The sequence below is a fragment of the Sciurus carolinensis genome, chromosome 6, assembly GCF_902686445.1.
Source record: "Sciurus carolinensis chromosome 6, mSciCar1.2, whole genome shotgun sequence".
Lineage (NCBI taxonomy): Eukaryota > Metazoa > Chordata > Mammalia > Rodentia > Sciuridae > Sciurus > Sciurus carolinensis.
In genome coordinates, this window is record NC_062218.1 from 28,001,733 (window position 1) to 28,023,016 (window position 21,284).

Here is a 21,284-nt window from a genome sequence, read left to right on the forward strand (position 1 = left end):
CACCACTGCATTTGCTAGAAGGGCTGACATTTCTTTAGATAGCTAGTCAAGAAACCTGGGAATGATCTTATCTCTCCCTTTCCCTTAAATCCTGCATCTCTTTGGTCAACATCCTGTTAATATCTTTCAACTTCATCTTTCCTCTGCATTCCCACACCAGATTGTCAATTCAAGCCCTCATCATTTCTCATATGAATATGTTAACAACCTCTTAATTCATCTTCTTTCCCTTCCCCTATTAAACCACACTCTTCTTAAACCAGAGTGATTTTCCTGAACTTCAAATGTAAACCCTGGAAATCACCCCTTTGTTACAAACTCTCATCACCCAACCCCTGAGGTTGAAATCCAAGTGTTTTAGAATAGAACTCAACTTTCTTGGCAATGTTGTTCCTGTGCCTTTGTTCAGCCTCAGCAGTTGCTTGTTGGGGTGCACTCTGCCCTTCAACTCTACAAAATACTTGACATTTTGTGAATGTCTTGTTATTCTATATCTCTACCTTCCTGTGTATTTTCCCCCTTTGCCTGTTACCTTCCCTTCTTTCTGCCCACAAGGTAAATGACACCTCTTTAAAAGGCAGCTCAGATGACCTCTTTTCTGGGAAGCTAGAGTTGAAAACCACCAAGCCGGGGTCTTCTAGGAACAAATGAATACTTAAAATATAATTAGAAGAGTTCAGAGTATTACATGAATGGATAAATGCCAGGCATTATTATGGAGCTAGGTAGGGTGTTCAATCTAATATGCTATAGAATCTAAAAGCAGCCAATAAGAAAACTCTGTTAATAATAATTGTAATACATCATTGATTATAAGATGCCTCCCAAGTTCAGAAATATCAAACCATGAAAAAGTTACCTTAGGATCAGTGAGATCAGGTACCACCTAATCCACCCTCCATTGTATTCAGAGTAAGCAGGTCTAGGTTTGACTTGCTCAAGATCATACAGTTCCTTAGTGGCAGTGCCCATCTATACACATATCCAGAATTTCAGTCCAAAGCTAGTTTCCTTTTGTCCATGTATTTATTATTGATGATTAGCATGAATTATAATAAGCCCCCAACTTAGCAAAATCCACTTACATTAAATACCTTTATTTCCCTTTATGTCAGGAATACTAGGAAAATAGAGGCTATTTTCCCTCCCTCAACACTACCAAGTAAAAATGCAAGCATCTTTCAGTAACTGATTGTGAAATTAGCTCACAGATGTAAGTCATTGCATTGCAGACACATACACACACACATTGGGCAGGGCCCTGCATAAGTACTAATAAGTATAGAAAAATAATGCATTTTGTTTGCCTTACTTGTGAGAGCCTTCAGCTATTAGGAAATCCTTTTAGAGGGTCTGTGTCTCTAGTCTTGTCTTCTAGAACTTTACCTGATTGTGTTATTTATTGAAGCTGCAATTTTGGTTAAAGCCTACTCATGCTCTTTGGCTACTGAATGCTTTTTCTGCCTTGTGCTGACCAACTCTGGATACCTCCTGATTTCTACAGAAGTATCATATATTTCTCTTGCTACTGAGATAGGCTCTCTGCCCTTTGCTGAATCACCCAGAAAAGACGCTTCTCCCTTCTGAGTCCACGTTATCAGGCCAAAGTCAATTACCATTACAGGTTTCTACTCATGGAGAAGCAACAAAATCAGGGAGAGTGACCATCATTCACTGATGTTACTGACAAAGGGTCCAGATGATGTTTTTTGTGCTTCCATGAAAGCACTTTTCTTCTTCATTACTTAGAAATTCCTTTATCTCTTTAAAGGACAGGATATCCTAGGTACTTGAAAACTTTTAAATGTTGGAGACACTCACTTCCACGTTTCCCCAGCAGTCTGATGTAAAAATCACCTAGGAATTCCTCCAGTAATACAAGATGTTATTGTAGTCTCACTAAATCAGATTTCTAAGGCCTTGAGGTCTGGGAACCATATGTTGAACGAGTTCCTCCAAGTGATTCTTACCAGCAAGTAAGCCTGTAAAAATTTTGTGCTCAAGTCTCATCATTTTAAGGATAAGGATTCTGAAGCCCAGTGCTATGATTTAAAAGTTTTTGCCCCCTCTAAAATGCATGTGTTGGAAAATTGATCCCCAAGGCAACAGTGGGGCCCATTGAGAATTGTTTAGGTTGTGAACTGATTAAAGCCACAGCTGTAGTTTGAATCTAAAATGTTCCCCAAAGGTCCATTTGTGAAAGGCTTGGGATTCTCAGCTTGGTGTTATTGGAGGTAGTGGAAAGTTTAAGAGGTGGGATTAGTGGGATGTTTTGGATCATTGTGGGCCTGCCCTTAAAGAGGATTGTGGGACACAGGTCCCTTCCTCCTTTTTTGCTTGCTGCCTGTCATGAGGTAAGCAGCTTCCTCTGTCACAAACTCCTTCCATGATGTACTGCCTTGCCACAGGCCCAAAACAATGAGGTCAATCAATGGATCATAAACTAAAAGCTTGAAACCATGAGTCAAAATAAACCTTTTCTTTTTTATATTGATTATCTCAGACATTTTGCAATGGAAAGCTGACTAACACAGCCACTGTAAAAATGGCTTACAGAAGTGTAGTCTTTTCTTCTCCTCTTCTGCTATGTGAGTTTCTCTTTGTCCTTCACCTTCTACCATATGATGACACAGCAGGAAGGCCTCACCTGATGCCAGCATCTTGATCTTGGGCTTCCCAGCCTCCACAACTGTGAGTCAATAAATTTCTGTCCTTTGTAAATTATCCAGGCTTTGGCATTCTGTCATGGCAGCACAAAACAGATGAAGACACCCAAAGAGGTTGAATAATTTATTAAAGATACCTGTGTGTGCTTGAATTAACAAAGACTGTTTCCAGAAAGACCATGCCTTTCTCTGGGGAAGGAAGCTGGAGAACTGGAATTCAAGAGGCAAAGGAGCCTTTATTTTTTCCATTATTTGCCCTTTGGTGATGGTCATAAAAAAAGCTCCCTCACCACCCAGTCATGGTGTTGCATACCTGTAGTCCTAGCTACTTGGGAGACTGAGGCAGGGGATAGCTTGAGCCCACAAGTTCAAGACCAGTTTAGGCAACATAGAAAGAGCTGATGTCTAAGAAAAACAAAAGTTTCCTCCATATAATTAATTAATTTTTCAATTTACAACCCACTTCTGATACAGCTAATTTGCATGTATCTTTACACTCATTTGTACCCTGGCTTTCCCCCACTTCCACCTACCTTGACTATGCTTTCTAACTGTCAGATAGACCCCTTGTGTCCTTTCTTCTGCCTACTCCAGACTCCTCCACCTGAGTATAACAAGCCCCACTTCACTCCAGTAGCATTGGTTAGGCTGGAGCACTTGAACGACCCTTTCTCTCTGCATGGAGGAGTGTGGGGTAAGTCATCCTCTCCATGAAACAGAGTGGGAGCCCCAGAGCTGACTGCTGGGCTTGGCTGAGACTCAGTCAAAGCCTTTCTCATAGGACATGCCAACAATGCCCTAACCAGTGCCCAACCCTGTATACATTCAGAGGGGACATGGACTTGGAACTCTGTCCTGGGTTGACCACACACCCACCATTCTAGTTAAATGCAGTGAAATCTCAAGGCCACACAGTGAAGATTATCTGACATGGGGTTAGATGAAAATATTTAAATGTCTAAGAGAGCGTGGAACAAGTGGAACTGTTGTAACTGGTACAAGTGCCATTGTTTCGACCACTTTGGAAACTTATTTGGCAGAATCTATTCATTCAAATTCAGTGATGCATACTTATAAACACTTTACTCCCAGGTGTACCTCAGATGTGTGTTCATGTTTACTAAAGAATATGTACAAGAATATTCATAGAAGCAACTATTCAAATCAGTTTCAATCAGATACTACCCAAGTGTTCATTGATAGTGAAATGAATAAATAATTTCTATTCTATTCATACGATAGAATATTATCAGCAACAAGTATGAATGAACTACTGCTACAGAGATGATTTTTGCAAATATAATATTGAGCAGGAAAAAAACAAACATAAGTAAGTACAGATCATATACTATCATTTACATGAAATTTGACAGATGGGCAAAATTAATCTCTATTGTTACAAGTCAGGATAGTTGGTATGAATGACTAAGAGGGGTCCTGTAGTATTAGAGTCCATCAGAATGGTTGGGTACTTTATAAAAATTCAATTTGTAAATGGGAAATTTATAAAAAATGTTTAATTCATTCATGATTTATGTATTTTTCTGCATGTATGTTTACTTCAGCATAAGCTTTACTTTAAAAAAAAATCCCTATAAAGTTATGGTTCTCAAGTTTATCAAACCCAAATGTCCTCTTTTACAACAAACATTTTTTAATATTGTCTGTTCTTTTCTGAAATGAAAGTTATACATATTATATGTATAACAACTTTTTTTCATTTTAAAGTAAAAATTTAATTTTTTAGTTAAAAATCATAGTACTTTAGTGGAAGAACAAAGAAAAATGAGAAGGAAAAATTTTTAATAATATTATATGTCTTTCTGTATATTAAGATTTGGTGGTAACTTTTCTGGAAGATACTGAGTATATCAGGTGCTCGCACCTGCGTAAGAATCTCCATGGATACAACCGTAGCAAGTAGAGACTGAATCAGGTGATACACTAGTTAATTAAGGAGGCACCAGTGATGCAATTCTCCGAAATGGTTAAACAATCTGCCAAGGTGCTGAACAGAGCATGGTGCAACCATCATTTCACATACACAATGATGACATTCCCTTGAAGTTCAGAGCATGTTAAAACTGTGCAAAAATACTTTGTGTTTCTATGTGAAAGTTGAACTAGATTCTAAATTCATTTAATTCTGACAACCTTACAAGGTAGGTGGTATTATTATTATTTATAAGATTGAACCCAGAACCTCTTGCAAGACACTATTATTATCACTAGGGTCCCCTCCCTCTCCCCCCCAAGTAAGAGGCATGAGTTTATTGAAAGAGTAGGAAAAGGGAAAACAGACATTCTTAAGGGAGAGAGTGAGTCTTCTCAGAAAGGACAAGGATGGCAGGCCCCTCCCACCCTCCAATTTAATTGGGGCTCCCAGGGAAGTTTAGAGAATCCTGCCCAGGTCCACCTTTGACTTGATTGACAGCACAGGAACTGCATAGACCACTTACAAAAGACAGTGTAGTGCTCACAGAGTTGGAGATTTTGGGAGTGCCTCAATTTCCTGCCCCATTCATTGACTTATTACCCTTTGAATAGTTTAGCAAGCTTTTTTTATGAGGATCTTGATGTTTTGGTTTCCAGGGTGATTGAGGGTTTTGACAGTTTCTGTGATAAAGAAGGCGCTAGGCCACCTGTGTGTGACATGATCTTGAAACAATAATTTTTCTTCAAGGGATGTGATTATGAGGGGGGCTCCCTGTGGTTTTCAGTCACCCTTCATTGTCTTTTCCATGCTCACCCAACTAAGGACTTGGGTCCCCAAATTATTTTAGGGCATTTGGGTGTCGATTTATCTGGCTGCTTCCTGGTGAGAGAGGGTAAAGTTAGGGGGAAGTACTCTTGTTCTCTGTTAGGTGGAGCATGGTCAGTTAAGGATACGTAGTGTTAGGGCAATTCAAAAGTCCATGGTGGCAGTTGGTAGGTGATGGGATGAGGCATACATAGGGCAGGGAACTGTGCTTAGACATGAATTAGAATTCCCACTGAAATGAGTCTTGAGGGAGGCCCTACGATGTTTTGTTGGTCTGGAGATACAGATAGAGTAATAGAAAGAGAAAGAGGTCTCTTTACCCTAATGGGAATTGGGATTCTGAGTCTTCAGATTCTAAAAGGGTTTACCCTTGTCAAAAATTCAACTGCCAGTGGGCAAGTTTGTCTCCCAAAAGGACAGTGGGTGAAAGCCTCAATTCTGAGGCCCCCGAGGGCTATGACATTAGAGTTCCAATCAAGAGATCTTTTGGTCCTTACTAGAGTGAGCTCTAGTCAAAGAAACATTTATTATCTCAAGATTTTTCTTCTAGTCCTCAAGAATCTTAGGTGAAGAATAGAGGTTCAGAAGAGGCTAAACAGAAAAAGTAACCAGAATAGAATTGGGGTAACCCTTGACAACATGGTGGCAAACGTGTTATAGGACAGAGGGCCTGCCACACAACTGAGGCAGCCCGAGGCCCCCTCTTCAAACCCTGAGTCTTACAATCATGCCAGAACGACTTAAGACATTTCACTATCTTTTGGCTCAGAATTACAGGCATGAGTTTATTGAAAGATAAGAAGAGGGAAAGAGGACACTCAAGGGAGAGAGTAGGTCCTCTCAGAGAGGATAAGGACCTTATTCCTAGGTTTTGATGAGGAAACTGAAGCACAGAGAAGTTAAGTAACATTTCCAGGGTCACATAATTAATAAGCTAAGAGCCAGGATTTGAACCCAAGGTCCTGACTGCAAAGATAGAGCTTATCCATATGGCATTTTGCCTCAAATGTGGGAGATCACCCTTTTGCCAAGAAGTTGTACCTTGGGCATAGAGAATTGGTATGATCTTCCATTGGCTAAATGTCCTTTTTTTTTTTTTTTTTTTTTTTTTAACTCAGCCTGCCTGGAGAGAAGTCCTGTGGTCACCTGTTATCAATGACATTACACTCAGTTTTATCCACAAAATGTGTCCTTGATCATCTCAGCCATTATGATGCAGGCTGAGTGTGGATGAGGCATTTCTTCTGTTATAATAGGACTTTGTTTATGACAAATGGTCTAGAACCTACAAAGACGTACAGGAGCCTACTGGCAGACTCCTGGATACCCCAGGTATAGCATCTTTGCTGCCAATGCCCAGTATATGCACCATAAACAATGTCACAACTATTCATGTTGCCCAATTTCTGAACAATACCTGGGATTAGGTATATCTAGCCTCCTACACAAGAGAAGTGAATATGAAAGATTAAATTCCACTAATGGTAATCTCTGTACTTCTTCCTTTATATTCCACTGGGTCTTCCCTTTTATAATCTTTGCCCCAGACAGCTAGACCTGAGCCATCCACTATTCTGGGAGTGTAAAAATAAGGGATCTCTGAGTGCAAGGAATAGAAACCAACTCTGACTAGTGTGATGAAAAGAGGACTTTAGAGGAGGCCATTGAGAACCCGGACTCAGCAGGAAGTATGAGATTCAGACTCAGAATTGGGCAGGTACAAAGTCAGCTCTGGAGGGTAGGGAGGCAGGAGCTGCAGGACAGCCTGGACAGATATCACTGTCCAACGAATGGGCACCAACCATTTTTATTTCATTTCTCTGCAGAACCCTGGAACCAGAGACAGAATCAATTGCAGATGGATTGCAGATTTAAATGTGAAAGGAAAATCAATGAAGCCTTTAGAGAAAAACCAGGAGAGCACTTTTGGGCCAGAGATGGCAAGGCAGGCCAGGCAAGCCTCCCTCAAACAAAGGCAGGCTTGTGGAAGGGAGGATTCCTCATTCACACCAGGAAAAGAAACAGGGTAGGGCAAAGAGACTCAGAAGCTGGCACATACCTGTGGTTTGGTGGCATGAGAAGTTCAAGCATAGCAGACTCTAGGCCCATCCCAGCATGACTGATTCTAGATCCCTTCCATGGTGGCTTAGATTTCTATGATACACTTCCTTCTTGATCAAAGTCAGCTCAGCCTGCCAGGAAAGGACCTCAGGACCCACAGCGGGGCAGGGCATAGGCAAGAGATCATCATCATTACTCCCAATGGAGACAGTCAACTGACTGGGTACAATGGATTAGGGACAAGCCTGGTGGCTTGGCAGTGTTGAAAATCCAGTATTCCCAGAGAAACTATTTGAAACTGTAACACACAGCTATGAAATACTGAAGCCAAAATTCAGGACCACTAGTGACTTCAACAGCTCTGTAAAATATAGAGCAGTGGAAGAAGAGATCTTTTGCTTTGCATATGTTTTAGCAAAACAAACAAACAAACAAACAAATCCCACTATTATGCCAGGTGGTTACATGTGCCATGTTATTTAATCCTCCAAATAACTCTATTATTTGAATCATTATGACTTTCCCATTTAACAGATGAGGAAACTGAGACTTAGAAAGTTCAAGGCACTTGCCTCAAGTTACTATTTAAAGAGGCAGAACTTCTTTTTAAGCATTGGCAATATGACTCCAGAAACACTTAAAAATGTGTGTAAGTCTCTCCCAGACTCCAAAACTGACTCTGAGCAAGGACTGGCAACCAGAGATGCATCCAAAGTCAAGCAGACACATCCCAGGCACTGCAGTATGAGAAACAGGGAGCCAAAAGGGCAAAGAGTAGGAGGGCATGTCAAGCAGTCAGGTATGAGCATGTGATTATATGGAGGCATAGTTTGTACAACCTTCATTTACCTTGAATCTTACTTTGAGAGGACACCTGAACCTGGTTATAGGTGTCATGTGGGACTTCTAGCACCAGATTGATAATGAGACTCATGGGCTCCTTTAGAGTTCCACAAGGCACTTGCCTTGAAAACTTGCTACTTTTTAAAAGAAATTTTATTTATTTTTATTTTATTGTGTTAAGAACAATTAATGGCTTTCTTTCTCCTCCAGCAGCCCAAGATGCTGGAAAGGAAAGAAGGCCAAGGGGAAGAAGGTAGCTCGGCCCCGCCGTGGTCAAGAAGCAGGAAGCCAAGAAGGTGGTGAAACTGCTGTTCGAGAAGAGGCGGAAGAACTTCGGCACTGGACAGGACATCCAGCCCAAAAGGGACCTTACTTGCTTCGTAAAGTGGCCCCGCTACATCCAGCTACAGCGGCAAAGGGCTATTCTCTATAAGCGGCTGAAAGTGCCTCCTATGATTAACCAGTTCACCCAGGCCTTGGACCGCCAAACAGCCACCCAGCTGCTCAAGCTGGCCCACAAGTACAGACCAGAGATGAAGCAGGAGAAGAAGCAGAGGCTGTTGGTCCGGGCTGAGAAGAAGGCTGCTGGCAAGGGGGATGTCCCCACAAAGAGACCACCAGTCCTTCGAGCAGGGGTCAATACTGTTACCACCTTGGTAGAGAACAAGAAGGCTCACCTGGTGGTGATTGCACATGACGTGGATCCCATTGAGCTGGTTGTCTTTCTGCCTGCCCTGTGTCACAAGATGGGAGTCCCTTACTGCATCCTCAAGGGGAAGGCCAGGTTGGGGTGTCTGGTTCACAGGAAGACGTGCACCACAGTTGCCTTCACACAGGTTAACTCAGAAGATAAAGGAGCTCTGGCTAAGCCGGTGGAAGCTATCAGAACCAACTACAATGACAGACATGATGAGATCCATCGCCACTGGGGAGGCAATGTCCTGGGTCCAAAATCTGTGTCTTGAATCGCCAAGCTGGAAAAGGCAAAGGCTAAAGAACTTGCCACGAAACTGGGATGAAAGTACACTGTTGGGTTTCTGTACATAAAAATAATAAATTGTCCTTCATCCAGTGGAAAAAAAAAAAAAAAGAACTATTAAGGGACAATATACTCTGTTAACTTTTATTATTATTATTATTATTATTATTATTATTATTATATTATTTTGGAGACAGGGTGTTTCTATGTTGCCCTGGTTATCCTTGAACCCCTGTGCTCAAGCGATCATCCTGCTTAAACCTCCCAGGTAGCTGGAACTACAGGTTCAGGCCATATGCCCAGCTTAACAAATTAAGTTTATAATGCATTTAACTATAAAGATAATGTCTAGCCACTCTCTAAAAGTTATTCATCTTGCTTAACTGAAATGTGATGCCTATTGATTAGTAACTCTTCATTTTGCCCTTTCCCCAAGTCCTGAAAACCACCATTTCCTTTTTTGATTCTACATTTTTGGATATTTTAAGGTACCTCAAATCAGTGGCAGCATAAAGTATTTTTATTTCTGTGACTGGCTTATTTTACTTGGCATAATGTCCTCAAGTTTCCTTCATGTTATTGTAGGATTTCCTTCTTTCTTTAAAGTTGAATAATAGTCCACTGTGTATGTGCCACATTTTGCTTATCCCTTCATCTGTTGATGGACATTTAGGTTATTTTCACATCTTAGCTATTGTGAATAGTGATGAAATGACAAATCCTGCTGCTCTGAACTATTTTGCATGCACACCTAACTTCTTCAACACCAATGATTTTGGCCTTGCTAAAATTGGTCAATGATCCTTTTGCCTGTAGGAATATGCACATATTTCTTACCATGGCCTCCAAAAACTTGCATAACTAAAAACCCCCAAGTTTTAGCTGTAGTCTTCCCAACCTCCCCTCTGAGTCCCACAGAGTAGATTCACTCCAGGTTCTTCCACTTTGCTTTCCTGGTACACCCTTTCCCCTTGTCTCTACCAATGTTACCTATCCTTCAAGGTGTAGTTCAAATCCTATCCCCTCCACTTAGCCTTCTATATTAGGGGTTCCAGAGAACCTGTCCAACTATATATATGTGCATATATATATGTATATATCTATTTCATATATATATTATATATATGTATGTATATATATATATATATATAGAGAGAGAGAGAGAGAATGTATCAGCCCTCATATCTGAGGAATTGAATTGAATCCAAAAATGGATTCAATCAACTGCAGATTAAAAATATTACATCCTCTGCCAAAATTGTGTCCATAATGAACATGTACAGACTTTTTCCTTGTAATTTCATTATTCCCTAAACAATTCAGTAAAACAACAATTTACATAGCATTTACATTGTATTAGGTATTATGGGTAATCTAGAGATAATTTATAAGTATACAGAAGGATGTGCATAGTTTATATGCAAATACTACTCGTTTTATAAAGGGGACTTGAGCATCCACGAATTTGGTATCCAAGGAAGTCCCGGAAGCAGTTCTGCATAGGTACTGAGGAATAATTCTGAAAATCTCTCTCTCTCTCTCTCTCTCTCTCTCTCTCTCTCTCTCTCTCACACACACACACACACACACATGCACAGAGGGAGGAGGGAGGGAGAGAGGGAGAGAGAGAGAGAGAAATTGATTCATGTGGTTGGGGATGCTGAGGAGTCCCAAGATCTACAGTCCAAGTTGGAGACTTAGGAAAGATATGTAGTTCAATCCAAGTCTGAAGGCCCGAGAACCTGAAGAGTTTATGGTGTAAGTGCCATTCTGAAAGCTGGCAGTGTTGAGACTCAAGAAGAGACAATGTTTTTGTTTGAGTCCAAAGACTGGAAAAATGACAAATGTCCCAGCTCAAGCTGTCTGGTAGGAGGGGTATCTTCTTTCCAGTAGGAAGGTCAGCCTCTTTGCTTTATTCTTCAACCTATTGAATGAAGCTTACCCACACTAGGGAGGGCAATTGGCTTTACTAAGTATGCCAATTAGATGTGAATCTCATCCAAAACCACTATTATTGATATGCTCAGAATAATGTTTGACCAAATATTTGGGTTTCCATGGCCAAGTCAAATTGACCATACAAATTAACCATCATAACATCCTTCAATTTAAAGAACTGGAACTATTTTCTCTTCCTCCTCCTCCTCCTCCTCCTCCTCCTCTTCCTCCTCTTCTTCCTCCTCCTTCTTCTTTCTATATTGGGGATTAAACCCAGGGGTGCACTACCACTGAACTTTATCTCCAGATCTCTTTTATTTTTTATTTTGAGACTGGGTCTCACTAAATTGCCCAAACTGTCCTTGAACATGCAATCCTCCTGCCTCAGCCTCTCAAGTTGCTGGGATTAAAGGTAGCATATAGTTGCCTGGCACCATGACAGGCAGTTGTGGTTATTCTTGAAGGGCAGGATTTTGGAAGTGAATGTAGTGTTTCCTGTTTTACTGTTTACTGTTCAAAAAGAGGCTTAAAGGGCTGGAACTTTGAATAAATTGTGCTTTCTTATTCTGTGTGTTTTTCAATTTTCCAGATTTGTATACTGAAAAATACTGATCTAATTCCAACTACTAGTTTATAGAAAATGAAGATGACAGAGGAGCATCAACTGATGCACTAAGCAAAACCATGACTGTTAGAATCTGTGATATTGTAAAAGGAATATTTGGATTTCATCCCTGTTCCTGGTTTATGACTCCTTCCCCAAGGCAGGCTATGGAAACTACTATTTCTTTTATCCAAGGGGCATTATAGAAATTCTAATCATTCCCTATTCCATCTTGGAGTTGGCCATAAAGAAATTCTCTGACTTTTCCAGCAGTAGGTCATAAAACCCTCCTCATACCAGAAGGGTTCTTGACAGAAAGGTCAACACGAATATTAAAGCAGATGGGTCTTACTGGGTTTCCCCATCCAATCTGTTAACATTACCTATGCAATGAAGTCTCCACAACTCCATAAAAATCTGAAAGACAGGGGTCAGAGAGCTTCTGAATAACTGAACACCTGGAGATTCCTCTTAATCTGTGTCCTTTGTAATATCCTTTATAATAAACCTGTAAATGGAAGTGTTTCCCTGAGTTCTGTGAGCTGCTCAAGCAAATGAATTAAGGAGGGGGGTGTGGGAACCTGATATTTATTTGGTTGGTCAGAAGCACAGGTAAAAACAACTTGGCTCATGACTGGCATCTGAAGTGGGGTGGGGGACAGTCTTGGCACTGAACCTCCAACCTGTGGAATCTGATGCTATCTGCAGGTAGATAGTGTCAGAACTGAGTTGAAGTAGAGGACCCCTAGCCAGTGTCTTCTGCTGAAGCACTGCTTGCTTGCTGGTGGGAGAAGTCCCCACACCTTTCGAGGTCACAAAAGTCTTCTCTTCTGATTGTTGTGGTGTGAGAGCAGAGGAAAAATAGACACTGTTTTTTTTTTTTTTTGTTTGTTTCCCCAGGAGAGAAAACTATGCATGATAAATAATCTGGTCTTTTCAACAGATAAACTGCAAGTGTTATAAAAAGAAATGGAAGGAGAAACGATGATTAAAAGAGATTTAAGTGACATAGTAATCATTTGCAATTTGTGGACATTATTTGGATCCCATATCCTCCCCGGTCGCCCCTCAAAAAAAACCTCTACAAAGAAAAATCAGAAAAATTTGTAACATTTATGAGACATTTTGAAATTTGAACACTAACAGAAGAATTGACACAATTAAGAGATTTTTTCAAGATGGAATAATTGTGTATGGCTGTCATGGTTTGGATATGAAGTATTCCCCCAAATCATCTGCGTTAGCAGAAACATTCAGAGAGGAAATGGTGAGATTATGAGAGTGGTATCCTAATCAAATTATGAGGCACTGTTATGGTTTGGATGTGAGTATCTGTGTTAATGTAGGATTGTGAGAGCTGTAACCTAATTAGTTCATCCTAGTTTGAATGTACCAACTGGGTGGTACCTATAGGCCGGTGCAGTGTGACTGGAGGAGGTGGGTTACTGGGGGCATGTCCTGGAAGGGTTTATCTTCCCTGTGGCCCTCCTTGCTCTGCTTCCTGGCTACCATGAGGTGAGCATCTTTCCTCCACCATGATGTTCTGTCTTACCTTGGGCCCAGAGCAATGGATTTGGCCAGTTGTAGACTAAATCTTTGAAAAAATGAACCCAAATAAACTTTTCCTCCTCTCAATTGTTCTTATCAAGTATTTTGGTCACAGCAACAAAAAAATGACTAACACAATGGCTATGTTTTAAAAACCTATCTTTAAGGGCTGGATGTGTTGGCACATGTCTGAATCCCAGTGACTCAGGAGACTGAAGTAGGAGGATGGCAAATTCGAACCCAGCCTCAGAAACTTAGCAAGGTCCTGGGCAACTTGGCAAGGACTTGTCTCAAAATTTAAAAAAAGCATCCCTGTGTTCAATTCCCAGTAGCAAAAAACAAAGCAAAACAAACCCTTATCTTTTAGAGAAGCATGCTCAAATATTTATGGGTGAAGTGATGTCATATCTAAGATTTGCTTCAGAATAGTTTTGGAGAAGAGTAAATAGATGAGGGTATGGATGACTCATGATTGATGGTTTTGGGGGGTTAGGTTATGTATAGATCAGGGACCTTAGTGTACTATTTGGTCTATTTTGTGTCAGATAGAAATTCTCCAAAAATAAAAGGACTAAAAATTATGATATATTCAATACAATTTGATTTCAGGTGATCATTTTTACCCCAACCACTGTGGAAGACTTATTTTAAAAACTTAAAATTTCACACAGAAGATAGTTTCAAATGCTAAGAGATAGTCATCCCTATTTTCCTCCTACCACACAACATAATTGACATCCTGGCTGCAGAACTTGTGTGAAATCATGCATAACACTAAGTTAATTGTCAGCTCACTTTGGGTCTCCGGCTGCAACTGAGCCATGATTTGACTGGTGCCTTCTGGTTCTGAGCTGCAGCTTCAGTTGAGACTTTCCCTGCTATAGAGACATGGGCTAGGCACCAGAGCCTATGCAAAATCTAGAGGGGTCGCTAAGATACTGGAGGCCTCTGCCTTCATGAACTTGGATCAATAATTTATTATATATTTTATAAATAACTAGAATAGAGGAGTTCAAAGCTTTCTAACACACACACACACACACACACACACACACACACACACAAAGTTTAAGGAGAGGTGAATCTTAATTACCATGATTTGATCATTGCAATCATATACAGGTATCAAATCATTACACTGTCCCTTAAATATGTGCAATTTTGTGTTTTGATTACAATTTTTTTAAAAGGAAGTATTGGGTTAGCTTTTGATGCTGTGACCAAAATATCTGACATAAATGTCTCGGAGGAGGAAAGATTCATTTTGACTTGTGGTTTCAGAGGTTTTAATCCATGGTCAGTCAGCTCCATTGCTCTGAGCCTGAGAGGATGCAGAAAATCATGGCAGAAGAAAGATGCTCAGCACATGACAGCCAGGAAAAAGAGAGAAAGAGGGATAGAGAAGAAAGAAGAGAGGGACTAGAGACAAGACATAGTCCTCAAAGACACACAATCAGTGACCTACTTCTTCCAGTTTGACCCCACCTGCCTTTAGTGTCTATCTACCACAGTCCATTCAAATTATTAATCAATTAAATTAATTATTCACTGATGAGGTAATAGCCAATCCCATCCCCAAAACCCCACCTCTGGATATTGTTGCAATGGGGATCAAATCTTCAACACCACAGCTTGGGAGACATTCTAGATCCAAAGAAGAACATTGTACCCCTGGACTCCAAAAGCTCATGCCCATCACACAATGAAAAATTCTGTCCTTTCTAAGAGTTCCTATAACCTTAACAGTTCCAGCATTTCTAAAAAGTTCAAGTCCAAAATCTTCTCTGAGTGAGATTCAAGGCATACTTAGCTGTGAGCCCCTATAAAAATCAAAAAAGCAAGTTACATGTTTCCAGTATACAATGGCACAGAATAAACATTCCCATTCCAAAAGACAGGAATGAGGACATAGAAAGGAGTGATGGGGCTTCAGCAAGACAGAAGCCCAGCAAAGTAAACATTGGTCCTAGAGCTCTGCGTCCAGCATCGGTGACACATGGTGGTGGGGATTTGGGCCCCCAAAGCTTAGGAAGCCCTGTTCCAACACCCTTGCGGGTTGCAGATCACATGTCCTGTCTCTTGAGTTGGCTCTGCTCATTGCCTGAAGCTTTTCTTGGTGGACGGTTCACATTCCTGGCATCTTTAACTTCTTGGGATTTCCATTGAAGTTTGGGATTCATTCTTAAACTTCATGCATCACCCCTCAGAGAATGCTCACAGGAGTTCTGACCCTGGGGTACATTGCCTGGCCTCAAGGCCTTCCTTTGAAATCTTGGTGGAAGCCTCCACAACCCCATAACTCTTGAATTCTTCATACCTACAAAACCAGTACCATGTGGATGAGGCCAAGGTCTGCTGCCAACTCAAAGAGTAGTCTGGTTCCCTTGGACCATGGTTGTAGAGGCCTCTGAATTCCTGGGTGACCTAAGTCCTGGGGAATAATCTTCTTAGGTGGCTTTGTGAGAGCAGGGTGCCCCTGATGCTCTCTTTTCTAGGCAAAATTTTTTAAAAGAGTTTTCACTTTTGCACTCTTGAGTCTTTGATGGTGGTGTCTTGCTTTTCCTGAGATACCCTCAAGGTACCTTTACTATTGTCTCTGTGCAAAGTACTTGGTTTCTCATTAATAGTGTTAATCTTTTCAGCAACCAGAACTTTCTTGGCCTCAACACTTAGTGAGTTCTTTTTCTAGTCAAATGGAAAGCTTTTCAAGTCCTTCGACTCTGTTTTTCACTCTTGATTCTCACTGTAAACAGGGCATCATGTGTTAAAGGCTGGGTACCCAGTGCAGCAATATCCAGATATAAGGCTTTAGGAAATGATTAGCTCATAGGGGCTCTAACTTCATCAGTGGGTCAATTAATCTGGTGGATTAATAATTTGAATGAACTACTGGGAGGAGGTAGAAATTGTAGGAAGGCGGGGCATGGATGGAGGAAGTAGGCCACTGGTTGTGTACCCTTGGGGACTATGTCTTATCCCTTCTGGTCCCTCCCACCAACAACTCTCTGCTTTCTGACTGCCATTAGCTGGGAAGCTTTCCTCTACCATACCCTTCTGCCATGATGGTCTGCCTCATCTCAGACCCAGAGCAACAGAACTAACCACTCATGGACTGAAACCTCTGAAATTGTGAGCCAAAATATATCTTTCCTCCTCCAAGTGGTTTATGTCAGATATTTTGGTCATAGTGACAAAAATATGACTAACACACTGCTGCACAGATCGTCAGCTGGCCTCCTGGGATATAAACCACATTCAATTAAAAGACAACGACTTTACCTTAGTCTTCCCAGTGGTATTGTAGAAGGAAAGCAACTCATCCTGACAAGGGTATTCATGCCAAACCCATAGGCATTGTTTGGATTGGTGAGGAGACAGGGTTGGAGTGCATCCCTATGGAGTGTCTCAAATGATCTCTAGACCTAGTTGTACCAGTTTCCTGGGAGGAGGGGTCCTGTACTGCTAAAGAGCTATCAATAACAGCAGAATGGATGGCTTCCTTTTATAACCTCACAGAATTTAACCCAGGTTGGCAGTTATGCAGAGGAACTGTACCATTCCTCTGACTCCAAAGATACGGGAGATGTTACAGAGATAACAGAAGGAGGCATCATTCACAATAAGCAGGGTGGATACCTGTGCAGCAAGGGTCATAGTGCATACTTGGTGAGGAGTGACTACTGGAATGACATAATAAACTCTGGGAATGAGTCAGAGAAGGAGCGTAATCAGTTTTGCTGCAATAAGTCTATATAATAATAAAACCAAAAATAAAACACAACAAACACCACCAAAATTCGGTGGCTTACAACAACATAAACACCGCACTTACGTAACTTACCTCTACATGTTCAGATTAGCAGTTCTGCTTCGGGCTGGGTGTTTGGTTCAAATTTCTCCCACAAGTTTCTCATGTAAGAACCAATAACTTTTCTATGCAGATGGCAGAGGTTCAAGAAGGCAAGCCAAACCATGCAAGCACATTCAAAACCTCTGCTCAGATGACATCCATTAATATTCCATTGACAAACACATCACACAGTCAAGCCCAATATCAGTGGGTCATGAAAATGTACTATGCCTACTCCAGCGGGAGAGGCTGAAAAAGTCATATGGCAAAGGCTGTGGATATTTAATTCTGTTTCAGGAAGGGAGTGCAGAATTGAGAGCCGACATCCAATCTCCCACAGGGTCTATGATGGCTGTTTGGAGGTACAAGTGAGTTACCATGGAGACATCTTCAATGAGAAGAAAGAAACTGAATAGTTTGGCCTTGAAGCTGGAAGATTGTTCCTTTGTTACTGTCACTTTGATGTGTATTTCTTGATTTTCATCCTCCAGGCTAAAATTTGAACCTCCTTGATTTTTACCTCCAGGCTAAATTTGAGTCTAGGGAAACTCAAATTACAGGACCATGAACATCTGTCACTGGCAGGAAGCAGCAAGACCAAGAACATGAGCACACTGAACTTGTAACTTAAAACTTCAACCAGAGGACTATACACTGGTGCAGTGAAATGCAGCAACCAGGACTTCCATTAGAAGAAAAAAAGGTACTTTTCTATTTTGATTTTGTGTAAAATTATGGATAGTTCTTTCCTATGATTTGAATATAGTTTGTGTCCACCTGGGTCCATGTGTTGGACACTTGGTTCCAGTGTAGAAATGTTAAAAGGCAGTAGGGGGGAAAAAAGGTAGTGTGATCTTTATGAGGTAAGGCCTAGTGATGGGTCATTGGGGTCATTGTCCTCAGAAGGAATTGATGTACTTTTGTGGGGTCCTGGTTAGTTCTCAAGAGAAGTTTATTATAAAAGAGAAAATTTGGCTCTTCCCCATTTCTCTGGCTTCCTATTTCTCCAGGGGTCTATCCCTGTCACATATACTCCCATCATAAAGCCATCACCATGATATGATGCAGCTGGGAGGGCCTTTGCCAGAGCCAGAGCCATGCCATTTGGACTTTTGACCTCCACACCTATGAGCTAAGTAAATTTCTTTTCTTTATATATATATATCACTCAGCTTCAGGTGTTTTTCTTACAGTAACAGAAAACAGGTGGATATACTTTTCCTTGCTCTTCATTTATGTGCTTGATTCTGTGGTAACTACTTTTTATGTCTTAAGAATTTTAACAATGTTTAGTTTATCCAGCATTGTGGGGGAGTAAGCTTTCAACATAACTGATGTTTCTATGTAATGGAAACTTGTCCCTCAAGTGTGAAAGTGTTTATTTAAATCTTTTTTTTTTTTTTTTTTTCGGTACTGGGGATCGAACTCAGGGCCTTGTGCTTGCAAGGCAAGCACTCTACCAGCTAAGCTCTCTCCCCAGCCCTAAATCATTTTTTATAAAACAAAATTATTCTAAAATATACAACTTACTACCAGTTTTACAAATCACAGGGTCCTAAAGAAATTCAGTCTTTTCTTCAGGACTATATATGTCTGTTAATGTGCAGCACAACAGTTTCTCTTGCCTTACGTATCTGTTTTCCTTGTTAACACTTCTTTAAAAATAATCTTTAAAGAAGAAATTAGAAAAGGGAATTTTTTTTTTATTATTACTAGATCAGGAAGATTATTTGGGATTCAGGACACTCTAATAGATTTGGAAAGATAAAATCTCAATATATTATGGGGACTCAAGGGAGGAACTAGGTTCAGGAAACTATCAAGAAAGGTCTTTGCTCTTTGGATGGAGAATCTATAATAAATAACTGAGGAATTACATATGAAGGTTAGGATGGAGATTCATTAAGCCTTAAAGAAGAAAATTCCAACACGTGCTATGATAGTTGAAGAAATTAAGTTAGGTGAAAAAAGTCAAACCCTAATAGACACATGCTGTATAATTCCACTTAGATGACATATCTAGAATAGGAAAATTCTAGTTTAAGAGGAAAGTAGTATGGTCATCATTAGGGGCTGGGGGAAGGAGGAGATGGAGTTATTGTTTAATGGTTATCACATTTCCATTTGGGGAGAGGAAAAGTGTTCTGGAGATGGTAGAGATGATTGCATAGTGTGATGGTCAATTTATGTGAGAATTTAACTCACATAAAAGATCCCAGATAATTGATAAAATGTTGTTTCTAGACATGTCTGTAAGGATGTTTCTGGAAAGAACAGCATTTGAATTAGCAAATTGAGGAAAGCAGATGGTCCTCCCCAGTGAATTTTGGCATCATCTAGTCTTTTGAGGACATGAAGAGAATGAAAAGGTGGAATAAGGGTGAACTGACTCTATCTGGGTTGAGAATTCATCTTCACCTGCCGTTGGATCACAATATTTCTCAGGCATTTGGGCTCCCAAACTTACACTAGGACCAATCCCTCTCCTCCCATTTGGCCTTGGATTGAATTATACCACCAACTTTCTTGATTCTCCAGTTTGCAGGTGATAGGTTATGGGACAGTATCATTCAATCCAAGGCCAAATACCTCAAAAAAAATTTAATTTCTTTTAAGTTTATAAGAAAAAAGGGGGTTCAATATTTGGACTTTGGTTTTTCTCTAAGATGGTCAAGATAGGATGGAGATGATCCTCAAATTTTATTTTATAGATACAGGATTTTTAAAAATTGTGATACGATTATATTTAACATGAAATTTGCCTTTTTAAGGATACAGTTCAGTGACATTAAGCACATTCACATTGATGTTAGATAAAATCCAATATTTTTCCTTTTTTCTTACATTCTGTTTCCTCCTGAGGGCTCTCAGACTGGTGCCTGGTAGAGTCAAGTTTACTGCAACAAGATGCCCTCTCACTGATGTCCACTGGACTCTTCAGACATTGAATTCGTTCAACAGTAAGATTCTAATGTGCCTCTCTTTTAAAGACTCCAAAGAGTAAATAGGATTCACAGGACTATCACAGCACCAGTCCCATACCTACCATATTTAGAAACTTAAATTTAATTCCAAATCCTGATCCATCCAACCCCACCCTATGTTTCTAAATACACAAAGCTTACTCTAGACATATATGATTACCAAAGACTAAGACCATGAGATATGAGAGATGGAGAACAGGCAGAGGAATCCTTTTGTTTCCAACCCTACCAGAAAGCCAGTCTTTCCAGGTCTGCTCTTTGGAGACCATAACCTCACCAAGAGATGAGTTAGAGAACCATACATTTCATATATGCAGAAGAAAAATGTTCCCTCCTTTGGAGGTTGGTGGTGTAGACATTCCTGTCTTCTTGTGGTTATCATGTTTAATTGAGGCTCTTTTATTAGACATCTAACTGTTTCAAGCTTCTTAATTTTACCTTCCCCTGTGTTCCAGAGGTCAGAACTCTGTCTAGTGACATAGCTTCCAAACTCTCTCCTGAACAGGTATTCTTAGTCCTGTATGCCTCTTGTAAAAGAATGGCTCAGGTCTAAGCAGAGATTCAGCAGAGATGCCCCAGGAAAGCCATTCCAATTGTTTGCCACCAGTATCCCTTGGAAATTTCTCCTGGATCTTGGTAATGTGCCTGTTTTCCCCAAGTCTCACATTTGTGTCAACTGGAATTTCCCTCAGACTGAACTGAAGTGTCTCTTGAAGGCTGTACTCTCTGCCATCTGTTCATCCTCAAATCCTAGGCTTTTTTCAGCTTTTCATATTTTTTACATCCTGTCTTTGATTTTAGGACTTGCATGACTTTCTTCTGCTATGTCTTTTTCTGCAGTATTGGAATCTGCCTCTGGTGTTCCATATCCCCTGTAGTTTCCATATTCCTTCAGAAGGGGTTTGAGCAGTTTAGCCATTTACTTATGTTGATTCATTCTTCTCTAATGGTTCACTGCACCTGGGTGCCTTTACTTCTACATACTTTTTTCTTTCTGGCTCACATTCTTTTTCCCACTGTGCTGGGAATTGAACACAGAGTTCCCACATG

General features: G+C 40.5%; 1 pseudogene; it reads left to right on the top strand.

Moving 5' to 3' along the window:
- Positions 1–2,349: 2,349 nt before the first annotated feature.
- Positions 2,350–9,350, top strand: LOC124986283 (60S ribosomal protein L7a-like; annotated as a pseudogene).
- Positions 9,351–21,284: the final 11,934 nt, after the last annotated feature.